Here is a 14,308-nt window from a genome sequence, read left to right as displayed (position 1 = left end):
ATGAAGAATAAGAAGGGTAGTCGCCGCAACCGCAATGTAAGCCACTTGCCTTTTCTTCATTTTGGCCTGGCGAATTCTTTTCCCCCATCAATTTTGCATCTCCCTCTCGATTTACTTCTTGTATTTGTATATATATGCCTGCCACATGCATATGCACTGTTTAATTTTGTTTCGCAATTTATATTGATGCAGAAATCAGCAGCTCACAATAACCACTTACTAGTAGTGGATAGGTTCACCAAGCTTCCTGATGATCTCCTGCTCAACATCCTCGACCGCCTCAACACGCCCGACGCCGTCAAAACCTGCCTCCTTTCTAAGAGGACGCTCCACCTCCGACATTTGCTCTCAAACTTACACGTTTGGTTCACTTCCTTTGTGCCTGATTGTGGTCATGTCGCTTTCAAGGATACAATTCGGATGAACGCTGCGGTAGCCGATGCAACAGACAACATTCTCACTTTCAGAAGCCAAGAGATTCCCCGTCGCCAACTCAGCATAGGCTTCTACTTGAAATGCTACGACTGTCTCACCATTGGTAAAGCTGTTGCCCGAGCCATGGCCACCCACAACATCCAAAGCGCTGAATTCATTATAGTACCAGAGATTAAGCTACAATATTGCACTATTGATGATCGCCGCCACAATGGGAAGCATCTGATGACATTTTTTTATGGGTAAAGTACACTTTACAACCCTCAACTCGCGTTGAAGTTCGATTTTCAACCTTCAACTATGAAACCGGTCAAGAAACACCCTCCAACTATCAAAACCGGACAAATTTGGTCCTCGGCCGGTTTCAAAAGCGGTTTTCTATTTTCGGGAGGCGCCGAAATTTTAAATTATTTTTTTGAGCATTTTAACGTCCTCAAATGAAAAAACTCAAAACTACAAAGTTGTAGATCTCATTGAGGTCTACAATTTATATATATAAATTATCTTCATCCGACATCGTATTGAAGGGTTTTCTATTTTTTGAAATTTGAGTCTCATCACGCGACAAAATATGGTGCTGAAATTTTATATTATTTTTTCGAGCATCTTACTGTCCTCAAATGAAAAAACTCAAAACTATAAAGTTGTAGATCTCATCGAGGTATACAATTTACATATAAAAATTATCTTCATCCGACATTGTATTGAAGGGTTTTCTATTTTTTGAAATTTGAGTCTCATCACGCGACAAACAATTTTATCGCGTGATGAAACTCAAATGTCAAAAAATAGAAAACCCTTCAATACGATGTCGGATGAAGATAATTTTTATATGTAAATTATAGACCTCGATGAGATCTACAACTTTATAGTTTCGAGTTTTTTCATTTGAGAACAGTAAGATGCTCGAAAAAATAATATAAAATTTCAGCACCATATTTTATCTCGTGATGAGACTCAAATTTCAAAAAATAGAAAACCCTTTAATACGATGTCGGATGAAGATAATTTTTATATGTAAATTGTAGACCTCAATGAGACCTACAACTTTGTAGTTTTGAGTTTTTTTTTCATTTGAGGACGTTAAGATGCTCAAAAAAATAATTTAAAATTTCGGCGCTCCCGAAAATAGAAAACCGCTTTTGAAACCGTCCGAGGACCAAATTTGTCCGGTTTTGATAGTTGGAGGGTGTTTCTTGACCGGTTTCATAGTTGAAGGTTGAAAATCGAACTTCGGCACGAGTTGAGGGTTGTAAAGTGTACTTTACCCCTTTTTTATGCCTGTACTGATGCATTTGCCGGCCTTACACGTCTCTATCTACGCAACTTAGCTTGCTGAAAATGGCATTCCCAACATCATCGCCACATGCAAACGGCTAGAGTATCTCCGTTTGTCCATGTGTCAAATAGAAGATAGTGTGTTGCACCTGCAGGTGGAACACCCACGGCTTGTTGAGTTTGATATCACCAGTGCAGGCTTAGAACTAGTTGAGCTCAACTCCCTACCGAACCTCAAACGGCTGGTTTTTATTATGTGGCAATGTCCCCAAGAACCCTTGTCTTTTGGCAACATCCCACTGCTTTCAAGCCTAAGCCTCACTAATGTAAGCTTGAGATGGCAGATGGTTATCAGATTAAGTCAGTTCCTTCCTAGTGTCCCCTACATAAGAGACCTGCACCTCAGCTTCCTAAGTGAAAAGGTAATTACTTTAAAGCAAGCCCTCTCAGCAGCTTATTTGTTCCTCATTGTCAACTTAATCTGCATCCTTCCATTATTACTTGTATTGCAGGTTTGGGTTCAGCCAGAGTGCCCGAAACTTTTGTCGCCGGTTCTCCAGAATCTGCAATTTTCTAATCTGGAAAAACTCCCTGAAGGATGCGATATAGCTTGGACAAGATTCTTCTTCGAGGCTGCACCTAACCTAAAGCAGGTATGTGTGACGGTTTTACTATCGGAGACGGCTTCTTTGCCAAATATCCCAGACTTTGCCGAATGTTTTTTATCGAGCCCTCGATAAAGAGGCTGTTTGTCGAGTGTCATATAGAAAGTACTCGGCAAACAAATAACACTCGACAAAAAGGTGGTTTGCCGAGTGTCGAACACTCGGCAAAGAATAACACTTGGCAAAGACCAATTTTGCCGAGTGTCAAACAATAACACTTGGCAAAGGACCGCCGCCGTTAACGGCCGGCAGCCGCCGTTAATCCTTTGCCAAGTGTCTTCTCCTGGCACTCGGCAAAGAGGCTCCTTTGCCGAGTGTCATTTTTTGACATTCGGCAAACCATGTTTTTTTTCACTTTTGACCTCTAAACTTTTTCTGCAGTTCTCAGACAATACCTAGTACTCTATGTTCCAATGTAGCACATTTCTCGGACTTTTTCTATATTTTTTAATTTATTTTATTTAATTGAATTTTCTTGTATAATTTAAATTATAACGGCTAGTCATTCGAATAGTGAAAAAATTGAATGGAAAAATGATATTCATGTTATTTAGTATAATGTGAGGCCGTATCCAGGAACAGACCATTAATTTCGAACATCTTGTTTACGAAACATGACCACGAACTTACAGTTGAGTTATTTTTAAATTCTATAAAAAGCAAACGAAGTCCGAAAATCATGAAACTTGTCAAGATGTCAAGATATCATATGTGGAGGCTGTGATAAAAAATTGAGGAGGTTTCGCGCAAGTTGTCACGTACGATGCTTGCAAACCAAAGTCGACAAATAAGTCTCTTTGCCGAGTGTCAGGACTTATGGCACTCAGCAAAGATTTTTAAAAAAAAATAAAAAAAACCCCTCTTTGCCGAGTGCCTGGCCAGGTGGCACTCGGCAAAGAATTAAAAAAATTAAAAAAAACTTTACCGAGTGCCAGATCAGGGGCACTCGGCAAAGAAGGCATTTAACTTCCCAGCCCAGCCGGCCCACACACCGCACGCACACACACACGCACGCCCGCGCCAGCGCCGCGCCGCCCGCGCCCGCGCCGCCGTCGCCCCCGCCCGCGTAGCCGCGCCAGCCCCGGCACGCGCCCGCGCCAGCCCCGTCGCCTCCCCCGCCCGCGCCGCCGGAGGAGGAGGAGAAAGAGAGGAGAAGGAGAGGAGGAGAGGAGGAAGGAAGAAGGAGGAAGAGATGGAGGAGGAGGAGGAGGAAGGAGGAAGGAGAAGGAGGCGCTAGCCGCCCCGCCCCCGCCGCCCCCGCCCACGCCCACGTCGTCCCCGGCGCTTCTCTAGCCGTCGCCTTGTCCACCGGCGCCCTAGCCCCTTCACCACCGCCGCCCTACAATGCCCACTAGGTATGCCCTACCGTCGTCGTCATCGTAGTATTACTAGTAGTTGCGGTAGTAGTAGTGGTAGAGTAGCAGTGGTGGTAGTCGTAGGAGTGGTTGTGACATTGTTATATATATGTGATTGGATATAATCTTGTACATGTCGGCCATCGTGTTGTTCATATATATGTGCATGTCGGCCATCGTGTCGTTAGTTTTCTTGTAGGTTTTGGAAACCTCAACGTGCAGGGGAGGTGCTGCCGAAATTTTGTATTGACAGTTTTATGTTTCTTTTTTGTAGAGAAGAGCCCGTCGGAGCGGAGCTGGAGTACCTCGGTGACCCCGATCGCCTTTCTCGCCGCTGCGGGTCTACCTGCACCGTGTCGCCTCGCCACTACACCGACCCACCATGCCCCCGCTAGCCTGACTCCACCGCCACCCTAGGTATAACCCCTCTTCGTATCATGGTCATAGATCACATAACCCAGTTAGGCGTCTTCCGTTCGAAAGAGATACGGTTGGAAATATGCAGATATTTCCATATCTAAAACCGTATATGTTTCGAATTGTCCATGTTTTTTGGACAGCTCGCGGATGCGTAGGTGGGGTTAGTTTCCATGGTCTGCTTCGATCCGAGATAGAGTTTCGGCATCATCTCCCTGTTGTTCTCCAGATACACACTCTCGTTGGCAGGACGTGTATTTGGAGAACAGCAGGGAGGTGCTGTCGAAATTCTATCTCGGATAGGAGTAGAGCATGGAAACTAACCCCACATACGCATCCTTGCGTGGGATTAGGACCTATCCTCACCTATTAGATAGTAGGAACGTTGTGTAGATGTAATTGATGTTTGTATTACTCGTCACTATATATGTTAGAGGATGGAGGACCGTGAGTGGATATACATGGGCCACACAAGTCAGGGTCAGGTCACCAATGAATGGATCGACAAGACTGATGCATTCTTAGAATGGGCATTTGGCGTGGCTGCTAAAGGAACGAGTAAAATTTGTTGTCCCTGCAGCAAATGTGCAAACAGGAAAAGATAAACGAAGGTCATGGGGGAACATCTTTGGAAGAATGCATTTACGGCAGACTATACCCAGTGGGTCTACCATGGTGAAGCTAATCGTATGAGAGAGGAGATGGTGAGACCACGCGTCAAGGATTATGATGCTGATACCAGGGTAGCAAACATGTTAAATGACTATCACAAGGCACAGTTCGCTGAAGGACGTATGGAGGAGGAGCCAGAGGCAACCATAAAGGCGTTCTATGACATGTTTGCCATGGCACAGAAACCCCTTCACGACCAAACAAAGGTTTCTCAACTGGATGCCATTGGACGCATAATGACGTTAAAGTCCCAGTATAGCCTGAGTCGAGACGCCTTCGATGGTATGTTGACAGTTATTGGCAGCCTGCTTCCGGAGGGTCACCTTCTGTCAAAGAGCATGCACAAGTCACAGAAACTCCTTCATGCACTTAAGATGTCGTATGAGCAGATACATGCTTGCCCGAAGGGGTGCATCCTATTTAGGAAAGAATACGTGGAAGCAAAGTACTATCCAAAGTGTAAATCCTCTAGGTTCCTGGAGGTAGATTCTGGTGATGGCCAGAAGAGGCAGCTTGACATTCCCGTGACAATCCTACGGCACCTTCCGTTCATACCGAGGATCCAATGGCTATATATGACAGAGGAATCTGCGAAACAGATGACATGGCACAAAAATAGCAAACGATACAATCCTGATAGGATGGTACATGCATCCTATGGTGAAGCATGGACCCACTTTGATGGCATTCATCATGAGAAAGCTAAAGAGGCTCGTAATGTACGTGTTGCACTCACAACAGATGGGTTCAATCCTTATGGAATGATGGCTGCCCCATACACATGTTGGCCCATGTTCGTTATCCCCCTCAATCTCCCCCCAGCATATGCTTTCAACGATAGAACGTATTCTTGTCGTTGATAATTCTTAGACACTCGGGGAATAATATGGGTGTGTTCATGGAGCCTGTGATTGATGAATTGGTCCATGCTTGGGAGGAAGGGGTATGGACATACGACTGAGCTACAAAGAAAAACTTCAAAATGCATGTTTGGTATCACTACTCCCTGCATGACTTCTTGGCGTATGGGATATTCTACGCCTAGTGTGTTCACGGGAAGTTTCCATGTCTAGTATGCAAGAAAGGTTTGAGGTTCATTTGGTTGAAGAAGGGTGGTAAGTATTCATCGTTCGACAAACATCGGCAATTCCTCCCTCTTGACCATGCATTCAGACGAGACATCAAGAACTTTACAAAAGGTGTCATAGTGACAGACCATGCACCACCGATAATGACTGGTGCCACGATTCATGAACAGATAGATGGTCTCGTGGTCAATCCAGAAGGTGGTTTTGTGGGATATGGAGAGCAACATATGTGGACTCATAAGTTGGGCTTGACTCGGCTCCCATATTTTGATGACCTTCTCCTTCCACGCAACATTGATGTAATGCACACTGAAAAGAATGTCACTGAGGCACTTTAGGCAACACTCATGGATATTCCTAACAAGTCAAAGGACAATGTTAAGGCTAGAGTGGATCTGGCAATGTTATGCGATAGACCAAACCAACATATGAAGCCCCTAGTCACGGCAAGACATGGAGAAGGCCTAAGGCTGATTTTGTCTTGAGCAAGCCCTAAAGGAAGGAAGTACTAGAATAGATGCAGACGTTAATATTCCCTGATGGGTATGCAGCTAATCTAAGGAGGGGAGTGAACTTATCTACTATGCGAGTCTTAGGGATGAAGAGTTATGACTACCACATATGGATTGAGCGGCTTCTTCCGGCGATGGTTCGAGGCTATGTCCCTAAGCATGTCTAGCTAGTGCTAGCAGAGTTGAGCTATTTCTTTCGTCAGCTTTGTGCCAAGGAGTTATCTCGGACCGTGATTGCTGACTTGGAAAAAATAGCACCTGTGTTGCTCTGTAAGTTGGAGAAGATCTTTCCACCTGGCTTCTTCAATCCGATGTAGCATTTGATTTTGCACCTCCCGTATGAGGCACGAATGGGGGGCATGCAGGGCCGTTGGTGCTATCCAATCGAGAGATTTCTAAAGGTTCTTCGAAAGAAATATAGAAATAAATGCAAAATCAAGGCTTCCATTGCAGAGGCATACATTCTGGAGGAGGTGGCGAACTTCACAACAACATACTATAGTGACAACCTCCCTAACGTGCATAATCCACCCCTCGTTACAATGTTGGCAAAAATGAATCGAATCTCAGCCTTTTCCGAGGCAACTCGGAAGCGCAAGTGCATCGACCCCCAAGACCTTGAATCATGAAGAGTGGCGCCATATCATGCTATACATGTTGACCAACCTTGATGAAGTGGCGTCGTACATGCAGTAAGTTCTCAACGAACTTGTTAAATACGTCATCACTATTCTACATCCAACCCCCTTATTTCTCGTTGGTATAGGGAATTTCTTCATGAATTCTGGCGTCAATCAAGGGATCCTACCCCGTAGCAGGTAGATACCCTTCTTAGATAGGGTGCAGGAAATGGAATGCCCGATTTCATTTCTTGGTTCAAACGGAGGTACCGTCCAATTTAGCTCGTACTTAGTTTGACATTCCAAGTTAATCGTACATGCAAATAATATAACGATGTATCCTGCTTGAGCTTGCAGGGCTAGAGAGATGTGTCTATGCGTGCCGAGTTGAGACATGTTGTCGATGGCTTTGCCTATAGGGTCAGGTCATTTCTAGTTATGATGTGAATGGATATCGCTTTCGCACAACAAGCTACGAGCAGGGTCAGCCCAATCGAAGAACCACAAGTTCTAGAGTTTTTATGCCCGACATTGATGAGGTCGAGTATTATGGAAGAATTGAAGAAATATACGAACTCAAGTTTCATGGTTCCAAACCTTTTAATCCTGTCATATTCAAATGCCATTGGTTTGATCCTGAAGTAACGAGACAGACATATTCTAATCTTGGGCTAGTCGAAATTCGACATGATTCCATCTTACCAGGAGATGATGTCTATATTGTGGCCCAACAGGCCATGCAAGTTTATTATCTCCCATATGCGTGTCAAACCATAAGGCATCTTAAGGGTTTGGATATTGTGCACATGGTATCGCCACACGGTAAAGTGCATGTCCCAAACGATGAAGATTACAACTTAGACCCAAACACATATGACGAAGAGTTCTTTCAAGAAGAGGGACTAGAAGGGAGGTTTGAGATAGACTTAACCGAAACAATCGGAATGGAAGTAGACAATGAAACGATTATTGAAGAGGATGCTAGAGATGAGGTGCAAAATATGAAGGACTTACAAATGTTTGAGCGATTACATTTAGACAATGACAATGACAACATTGCTCATTCGGATAGTGTAGATTATTTCGACATGATTGATAGTGAGGATGAGACTTATGATCCAGCTAATCCCGATCATGAAGATTATTTCTAATACATGTAATACTATGTTATTTTGTAATTACATTTTGTTTATTTTGCATCTATTTCTAAGTACTTCTAGTTTATCTGTGCTTATTGGTTTACTCTTTTTAATTGTAGGTGATTGAACAAAGGTGGTGGGCGGTGGGATGAGGAAGCTAACGTCCTTGTACCGAAGGACAAGGACCGCTGCACCAGGGGAGAGTAGGAGGAGGAGCAGCCGTAGGAGGGAGTCGTCGCCTGCCGCCCCGTCGCGTGAGGAGGAAGAGGAGCAGGTGCCCCAGGAGGACACCGAGGAGGCGCAGGAGGACGACGAGGAGGTGCAGGAGGATGCGTAGGAGGATGATGAGGATGAGGCGACAGCGGGAGGTTCCACTTCCTCTAGTTCGTCGAGCGTCTACTTACGAGGTCCTACGAGCCTCCCTCAGCGACCGATACCTCATGAGAGACGCCCGCTGATTCGACCCGAGGGGGAAAAGTAAGTAACTTTAGATGTTATCACTACTTTATATGATATGTTGAAAATCAAAATAGAAATTAATAATTTTTCTTAATCACTTGGACAGGAACTGGACGATTATGGCCAGTGGAGGTGGTCACACACGCTAAGTCAATGGCATCCTCGGTCTTCTGTGCAAGGAGCACTTCCCTGGACTGGTTGAGTACGCCGGAGTGATGGGGCCGGCCTACTCGTTTGACCACTATGCCACTGCCCCGATGCTGCAGATCAGGCCTGCAGGGTATTCAACAACAAGGCGGAGCGGGTGAAGCAAGAGTTGTGGGTAAGTCTTCCTCACACTACATTGCTTAATACATTCTTGAAATAATGAATGGATACATCGTGTTTGTATGCAGGATTTCTTTAGATGCCAGGACAGACATGAGGCCAGGGCGGATGCGGTGGCTACCAAATGCTGCAAAAAACTCATCGTGGACATGCATTACGAGGCGCGTATCTAGGCCGTCATAATTTACCATGGGACCGTCCTTGGAACGAAGGTCACCAAAAGGGACGCAAGATCCATGACGCTGACCTAGGACCAGTACCTGTAGGTAAATATAGAACATTAACATTGATTCCTTTTGAGATTAAGTAGGCTTAATTTCATCTTCTGATATGTTATGTACTTAATGGCCTGTAGATGATTCCTTATTGGTGCGCCGTGCATCCCCAGTGCTGGGAACAGATGGTGGACCGGTGGTGCTCACACGAGTGGGAGGAGATGCACAACTTGTGTCGGGAGCGACATTTGATGATGCCAGGTGTAGCACACCATCAAGGCAGTCGTAGCCTTAGCAGATACGCAGAAACATGGGTACGCCAATTCATTTATTTATTCTAACGCTCAATTCTACATGATTTCTAATCATCTTGCATTTTTTCTCGCAGTCGGCGTCACATGGTGGCCAGCCTTGCTCCATCTTCAAGGCATTTGCTATGGCCCACAAGGGCAAGGCGACGTCCGACATCAACTACAACCTGGAGGACGGGCCCGAGGCGTACAACAATGCGACCGTCCACAACCGCCTCAGTGAGTACACATCAATGGCAAGAGAGGTCCATGGGTCAGAGTACGATCCGAGCACCGAGGACCTTGATGGAGAAGTCGTCATGAGGGTGGGCGGAGGCAAGAAGCATGGGCGGTACTGGATTGGCGACGGCGCAATCGACTCAGCCGCTACTCCCAGTCTCTCCCAGATTCGAGCAAGCAGCACGAGCAGGAGCCCGGCCATACAACCTCGGCAAGACACTTCACACCACCGGGTGGAGGCACTCGAGGTTATTCCTGGTTTATTCGTCGTTCATTGGTTTTTTCATACCTTTCCTTTGCATTATTGTAACATTTAGGTGAATATATTGTAGGCCCAGCTGGAACAAGAGAGGAGGATATGGGAGCAGATGCAGGCGAAGATGGAGAGGGTGGAGGCCGAGCGGGAGGCGAGCAGCGGAGGATGGCGGAGATTCTTCAGTACATGCAAAGTCTTGACGCCGCTACGAGTGTAGCTCCACCACCTTCGCTATTCGCTCCACCTCCACCTCCTCACTATTCTACTCATGTGAGTATAAATGTTTAAGTTTGTATGTTCATGCTTACGGTCAAACCTAGTGGAGTATGAAAGTTTTATTCATGTATGGTATATATTTATCTTGTCTCACACATGCAATCTCTTCTCCTTTGTGCAGAATCAATCGGCGGCATCGAACGATCCTCATGCTTCAGCGAATCCTTCACCAAATCAATGATGATACTTGTGGTTGTTAATGATACTTCTATTTGCAATTGTGGTTGACGATGATGGAGCACAAGGATTGCTTGTGAACTTATTTGTGATATATTGTGAGACATGTGACGTTTGTGATATATATGTGGTGTTGGTGCTATATATATGTGATGTTGATGATATATATGTGATGTTGGTGATGTTTGTTATATATATCTTCTGTTTGTTTGGATGGGATATAAAAAATAAAAAATGCTATTTTCAGTCACTTTGCCGAGTGCAATGGCCATGACACTCGGCAAAGTGACCATCTGGGAACTACCTGGGAGCATGCTTTGCCGAGTGCAATAGCCATTGCACTCGGCAAATATCACAGGTTTGCCGAGTGCCACGGGCCAAGCACTCGGCAAAGGTTGTCACTTTGCCGAGTGTCTTCTCGACGACACTCGGCAAAGTGGCCACCTTTGCCGAGTGTCTAAGTCAACGGCGCTCGGCAAATCGGATACCTTTGCCGAGTGCTTGACCTTGACACTCGGCAAAGCCGCCGTCACGGTGGCGCTCGCCGTCACGGCTACTTTTCTTTGCCGAGTGTCGGATTGGCACTCGGCAAAGCCTTTGTCGAGTGCCCGATAAAGTGCACTCGGTAAAGAGGTCCTTGCCGATAAACTGTTTATCGAGCGCCCTTTGCCGAGTGTAACACTCGACAAAGACTTTGCTGAGTGTATATCGTCCTTTGCCGAGTGCCTCGGGCACTCGGCAAAGAAGCTGAATCCGGTAGTGTTTGGCACCATTGGTGTGATATGGAGACAGACAAGGTGGAACGGGAAGAAGAGGGTTACTGTGACAAAACAAACGTGGAGTGGGAGTCATCTGCACCTGATGGTTTCAGGCATCACAACCTGACTAAGCTCACCATTTATGGTTTCCAACCAAATGAGAACTTCATGGGATACATGAGGCACGTCATGGAAGCCGCAGTTAACCTAGAGGAGATATCCTTATACGACAGAGGGCTGTGAAGACTTGGATCCAAAGATCGAGGTTGGTCCATCAAGATATCCCCAGAGCATCGAGGAACAGGAGTTGGTGAGGGAGCAAATTACAGAGGGATTGGTGGTGGCGTCACCTCATATTATTCACTTCCGGTCTTAATTCCTCATCGCAAAGATGTGATTTGCTGAGTAGCCATAATATATGCTGACTGTTCTGATTTTTTTTTTTTTTGGGAATGAAATCCTCTAGTTTCAAACGTTTCAACGCATGCATTAATTTTCTCTTGTTTCCTGCAACTTGGTTTCAGGCCATATGTAAGCATGCTATACAATAGTAATATAGTATTTGAGTGTTCTGAATATTCTGGTTTCCTTTGTTTTTTGTTGCAATGAAATATTTTCCCTTATCCTTTGCCCTACAACTACAAGTGAGCTTGCCATCCAGCTCAGAGCTGAGGCAACTGTTTTGTTGAAGTACCATAAAGGAATTGTCGTTCAATCTCTTATTGGTTAACTAGATTCAAGGTAGATAAGAGAAGTTTGGACTTTGGTCCAAGCCCTGGTGGTGGCAATAAAGTTTGGTCCAAGCCCTGGTGCGAACAAAAGATGCTCTTTCTGTTTTTTCTGTCCCAAGAGATGCTCTCACTGATGCCTCCATTCCAGGCACATCAGGTGTCCAGCGTTGCATCGATGGTTCTGCTGATTGCTAGAGTTCTTGCCAGTGGTCGGATTTCTCCCTCCCTGTTTAATCAAGAGAGGTTGTACTCAGTGGCAGTTGGGCAATTTGACAGGAAATGGAGACCAGACTCCTCAGATGAGGATGACGAGCAAATATCAACTTCAAGGAAGGATTTGAGGTTTGCAAAGTTTGGAGCTTCCAGCGAAGAGGAGTCAGAAGACGATGAATCGGAGACGACAAGTGCTATCAGGAAGAAAAGGAGCAGTGCTGCTTTGAGGAACTGTGATACGAAGGAGGGGAGAGTGCTAGGTCCCATGAGGGAGAAAACAATGATAGATGCCCATTTAACTTGAGGTTAATGACTGATATGATACTCTAATAGGTGATTTTATATTTTTACTTTATGTGTATTGCTTCCTAGCGTACTTCAAAACAGAGATACCATGTGATTAACAAGCTGTGCTGTTTCATTGACATCAGATTTGATGAATGTGGTTGATAGAGTTCTTGGATTATCTAGGCGTAGATCCAGTGGGTAAAACATAACTTATGTAGCTCGCCTGAACGATGTCGTGGACATGGTGCTGCAGCGACGCTCGAAGTCTCGAGTCTCCAGTCGCAGCCATGGTGCCGGCGATGAAGTAGCAGCAGTGCAGACCCGGTCTGGTGGCGGCGGCGAAGGCGATGGTGCTTCCCGTCGCTCACAGCACACCCTTCTAGACCGGACTAGGGCTAGGAATCACGGTGGGGCTGGCGGCTGCGGTGAACCTCGTTGAGCGAGCCTCAGTCCCAACCTCCTATTTATTGCGCTGCATGACAAGGGCCCATCAGCCAGTAAAAAGGCTGAGCGCCCCCGATCAGGGCACGGATAAAGGGCCCAATGGGCCAATTGGTGGAGATCAACCTAATATTTTCCCCCTTGATCTCACCTTATGACTTAAACTTAACTTCCTTTTTATTTTTCCCATTACATCACAGATCAGTGCATAGAGCGTGCCTTATCGTCACGGTCAGTTGCTATTAGATTTAACAACTACAATGCACCTCTCTGTTTTTAAACAGATACTCAACTAGGCCCTTAGTATCCAGAAATCATAGGTTTTCCCATAAACCCATGTCGATTGTGTGTTCTCTGAACACACTGGGTGGTAAGCCTTTGGTAAGTGGATCCACAAGTACTTACTCGGTACTTATGTACTCAATGGTTTTAAAATGATTCTGGATTTTCTCCTTTACAACATATAACTTAGTGTCAATGTGTTTGGCAGCACACTTGACCTGTTGTCTTAGGAGTTAACTTACTTTAAATGGTTATTGTTGTTGTCTACCATTGTTAAATTCGGGTACAAATTCTCTTAACCTCCTTTTGCCGGTTCCTTAAGCCTGATGTCAACCTATACTATGGTATGCATCACTGATGACATCACAACTGCTTCTTTAGAGCTTTTCCACAATAATACTCTAACTGCGAGTGTTAGCAACTACTGTGGATTTCACTACACATCTCGCCAAGACTTAACATTTGTACCCTTAACTATTTGAGAGTACTTGTTCTTTCTTACCCAGCATGAGGCCTATGATACTTTGTAAAATTGCAAGACATTCTCAACTCCATTCCAGTGATCTATATCTGGACTAGACTTCTGCCAAAATATCCCGGATACGGAAAACTACGTCAAGGTAAGTTCTTACTTGTACTTGTACACTCATCAAGCTTCCAATAGCTAAAGCATATGGAACCATATTCATTTGATCGATCTCATATCGGTTCCTAGAACACTTAAAGTTCCCAAATCTATTACCCTTGACTATAGAAGCAGGTATAGGTTTACCCACATGCATAATTTATTTCTTTAGAATCTTTTCTAAGTATACCTTTGTGATAGTCCTAATACCCCATTTTCTTCTGTCTCGGTGAATTTTGATTCCTAGAACCAATGACGCTTCACCAAGATCATTCACATTGAAACTTAAGGACAAAACTTCTTCTTCTCCAATGATAGATTAACATCACTACTAGTGAGTAGAATGTCATCTATTCACATGATGTGGAAAATGAATTTTCCATTCTTGAACTTCGCATAAATGCTATTGTCCTTCTCATTTTCTTTAAACCCAAACTTCTTCGAGACCTTCAAGGGCCTTAGCTACTAGCACTTTCATATGGGGTTGTTGTTGATCTTCATTGCTAAGAGGCAATTGATTATATAGGCTCCTGTATAACAAGATCCTTA

At 44.8% G+C, this 14,308-nt stretch overlaps 1 pseudogene; it reads left to right on the top strand.

The window, feature by feature from the left end:
* Positions 1 to 11,555, top strand: LOC136499495 (uncharacterized; annotated as a pseudogene).
* The last annotated feature ends 2,753 nt before the right edge of the window (positions 11,556 to 14,308 follow it).

Source organism: Miscanthus floridulus, chromosome 1, assembly GCF_019320115.1.
Source record: "Miscanthus floridulus cultivar M001 chromosome 1, ASM1932011v1, whole genome shotgun sequence".
Classification (NCBI taxonomy): Eukaryota; Viridiplantae; Streptophyta; class Magnoliopsida; order Poales; family Poaceae; genus Miscanthus; species Miscanthus floridulus.
This window is presented reverse-complemented; position numbering and strand designations above follow the sequence as displayed.